General features: G+C 61.1%; 1 protein-coding gene across 1 annotated transcript in view; it reads right to left on the bottom strand.

The window, feature by feature from the left end:
• The window catches only part of NR4A3 (nuclear receptor subfamily 4, group A, member 3), a 36,317-nt gene extending 33,277 nt beyond the window's left edge, over nt 1–3,040 (bottom strand). Inside the window, exon 1 of the mRNA XM_014543196.1 lies at nt 2,453–3,040. The gene's annotated coding sequence lies outside the window, so the exon portion shown is untranslated. The remainder of the gene's footprint in view (nt 1–2,452) is intronic.
• Nucleotides 3,041–3,738: the final 698 nt, after the last annotated feature.

Raw genomic sequence — 3,738 nt, 5'->3', positions numbered from 1 at the left:
TTCAGCGCATAGCCTCGGCGAAACTTTGTAGCTGGAAGCACAGCTCCCCGGGCCTGGAGGAAGGATTCCACTGTCGCCAACTCCGGCCTATAGCGCCACCTTTGTCCCGACCCACTCACAGCTGAATGGGAGGCAACGTGGAGCCAAAAATAAACAAACCCCCCAAATCCTCGCGGGTGCGCGGGCTGCGAGAGGGTCGTGCAAGTTTCATTGCCTGCAGCCTCTACGCCCATGGCTTCCCTGAGGAAGGAGAGGTACTCGGAGTCTTCAGGTCCGGGAAGCCCTCGAAAGTCAGGAAATGGGGGATTCCCTTGATACCCCCAGTCCCAGGCCCTTCCCCAGCCCCAGCCCCAGCCCCAGCCCCAGCGGATCCTACGGAAAGCGTGAGCGAACTCTAGTGCAAGCACGGAAGGATCTTCCCACGGTTGTAGCTGGTGCTTTCAGCCCTTCTCCCCCCGCCCCCAATCTTCAGTGGGGTCTCCAGAAACCTCCTCCCACCACCTCTCCCAGGAGGTGCCCCGCCTGCCCGCCCTGCCCGGGGCCTTTCCAGCGGAGCCTTTCTCTAAGGATCGGCCTTTGACTTGGTGGATGAGGGTCGCGTCTCTGGAGCACCGGTGTTGGAGGGGAAGAGCCACACCACGTCTCCTACAGCTGAGCCGAGGGCCCCTCGGTTCTCTCCCCCCGCGCCCTCCAAAACGTCCGGTTACCTAGGCAAAGCCTCCGCGCCTGGAAACACTTTCGGTGGCTCCTGCTCGCGGCCGCGGGGCCGGGAGCACGGAGCCTCGAGGTTGTAAATTAGGAAGAAATAACTACCTCTGTCAAAGCCCCTTTCTTTCTCGTGGGCAGACGAAAGGAACACCCCCGTGTTCCCCTCCCGGTGGTGAAGCGAGTGGAGGAAACCGTGAAACGCGCCATTGTGACCCCGGCCCCTCCGCGGAGTTTCCAACCTTGGGGAGCGGGGGCGGAGGCTGGGCGGGGGCAGGAGGCGTGGAGGAGACCGACAGAATGGGAAAGACAGATTCTCAGAAAGACCGAGGGAGAGGAGACAAACCGCGGGGAGAAATCCTGCGAGCGCCAGGTCCCAGGGAGGGGAGTGGGTGGGCGCGGGGGGAGGCAGCGGGTGCAGAGGCTGCTGTGGCCTGAGGAGTCTTTGATACTCACAGGGGAGCATCTTGTTCAGCTACGATAACTCGGAATAAACTCTAACTTCATTCATTGTGCCCGGTAGCCGCGTTGGGCAGGTTTCTCTTTCCCAAACTTAGTTCTAGAAAACATTTCTTTGTCGCGGGAAAAGAAGATGGAATTTGCGATGAAGTGACCACACAGGCGCCCTATGTATGTCTCTCCCGGCACCCCAAGCCTCTGGGATAACCAACGGCCCGCGATTTCTGATCACCAACCTCCCTGCAGCCAGCTCTTCCCTTTGGAGTATGGAGGCATAAATAAGAGGCAATATCTCTAGGCAAAGCCTCGGCGCCCAGAAACACGTTCTTTGGAATCAAGGGGCACATGCTGAAACTTCACGACTGCCCCAAACTCCCAGCAGGTTCTAGAGGAGCCTTGGGAAGCCAGTCTCCGCAGGCTGCGTTGGCACGACCTCTCTCTCCTCTCCACCGAGAACTTTCAATTCTATTAAAGCACTCGGAGCAACTTCTCCAAAAGCGCGAGTTCTCTCAGTGAAGAGGAAAACATGCCTTTCTCACACCGAGCCGAGCCTGGATGAAAGGGACACCGTCCCCACGCGTGTCGGAGTGCGGGAGTCCGCAATTACACCCGATCACCTCCGGAGGGAAAAGTGTCAGCGGGCAAGTCGGCGACGCCGGGCAGACGTGCCTAGCGGCGCCCCAGGCTCATTTCAATACAATAAGCCACATTCCTACAATTATGCCCTCTTTTCCTGAGATCCTCCGAGCGCCTTTGCCAACTCCGGCCGCGGCTGCCCTGGCCCCTTTCCCCTCCCAAGCTACCTCCCAGTCAACCCGCTCGGAGTCACTCTCAGGTGTATGAACTTGGACCACGGGAGCCGCTATGTTCAATCCTAGTTAAAAGGCAGGAAAATTACTGCCGTTCATCACCGGAGCTGCAACTCCCCGCCGCCGCTGCTGCCGCCGCCGCCGAGAGCATCATTACCATGACAACTAGAGCTGAAATACCCTGAATTACATCTCCGGAGCTGCGACTGCACACATCCCGGTCCTCCTCTTTGTTACAGGCTTTTCGCCCCTTCGGGTGGGGGTTGGAATCCCACTAGCTCCAGAGATCCCCGGGGGTCCGCTACCGGGGAAAAGTTTCAGATCAGAACCCACCCGCCTCTCAGCAACCGAGGCGGCAGCGAGGCGATGAGGGGGGGAAAACCCCACACTCAAAGTTGTCAATTTCGGGAGCGACGCTTCCCAGTGTGCCAACTTTTCAGCAAGTCCCCCAATTAACTGGGCGAATCTCAAATACGTACTTGAGTGCTGTGGCGGTTCCGTCTTTAGAGCGAGTTTCTAGAGAGCTGCCCCGAAATCTGCGCTGGGGGGGAGTCACAGCTGCTGTCCCGGAAGGGCTGCGGTCTCCAAGTCCAGCGGCTCCCAGAGGCGGTGAGCGGCTGGCAGGGGATGCTGCGATCCCGACTCATGGGAGAGCGCCGCCGAGGGGTTCCGCTGGCGCCCTGGCTCCGGCCGCGACCAGGGGAGAGGATGCCGCCGCTGTTCCCACCTCCACGGCCACCGCTGTCAGCGTTGCAAAGTGAGCCCGGGAGGGGCGTCCGGCTGCCGCGCCGCGCTGCACCCGCGAGGGTGCAGGGCGAGAGGGGTGTGAGCGCGCGGGAGAGAGTGGAGTGTGTGTGCGGAGCGTGTGTGCGCGCGTGTCTGTGTGTGCGAGTGAGGGAGCGGGTGTGAGCTTGTCTGTGTGTGGGGAGCGGAGGAGGAGCAGGAGCTGGAGGGGTGGGGGGCGGGAGCCAGGAGACTCCGCTCTCCCGGCTGCGCGTTCGCTCGTCCTCTCGGCACGTCATTTATGCCACAGGAGCCCTAGCGGCCTCTCCATAGAGTGCCTGGAATTCGAGACGTCAATGTGACGCCATGGGACGCTACGTCACCCTCCTCCTCCCTCCCCTGGCCCAGCCGGTTCCGCGTGTGCGAGGGAGTGCGTGTGTGTGTGTGTGTGTGTGTGTGTGCGCGCGCGCGCGCCTTACCCGGCCATTCGCCGGGCGGCACAATGGAAACTACGCGGTGCAGCCAGCCCCAGCCCGGAGGCCTTTCCGACCCGCGCTGGCAACCCCTTTGCAGTGGCGCTGCTCTCCCGGGCACGAGTCAGAGAGAGAGAGCAGCGGCCCGCCCGCGGGTCAGGCGGGACCGCCCAGCTGTCAGGCTCGGGTGGAGTAGAGTTGGAGGAGTGCTGCTGGCGCGCCTCCGAGGCTGCCCCAAGGCAGGAAGCCAGGGCGAGGGGGTAAGAGAGAGGACAGCTCTTCCGAAAAGGAAGGCTCCGCCAGCCAGCTTCTCCGAGTGACCTGGCAGGGGGTGCAGAAGGAGTCAGGCTCCAGACCAAAGATTCCCTGAGGTGCAGCTGCGCTTTCCGCCAGCAACAGTTCTAGAACTGTTTACGTCTGTCCGGCCCTCTGCGCCTCCCATCCTCTACTGGCTGCGTGTTTTACACAGGGATGCAGATGGCCCTGGGAAGATAAGGTTTTTATTTCTTTCTACTTAAGGGGTGCGTTTTATAAATGTAACCCAACTAAATGTACGCGCGCTGCAGCAG

The sequence above is a fragment of the Myotis brandtii genome, unplaced genomic scaffold (assembly GCF_000412655.1).
Source record: "Myotis brandtii unplaced genomic scaffold, ASM41265v1 scaffold320, whole genome shotgun sequence".
NCBI lineage: Eukaryota > Metazoa > Chordata > Mammalia > Chiroptera > Vespertilionidae > Myotis > Myotis brandtii.
The sequence above is the reverse complement of the archived record's forward strand: the minus strand, read 5'-3'. Positions and strand labels throughout refer to the sequence as shown.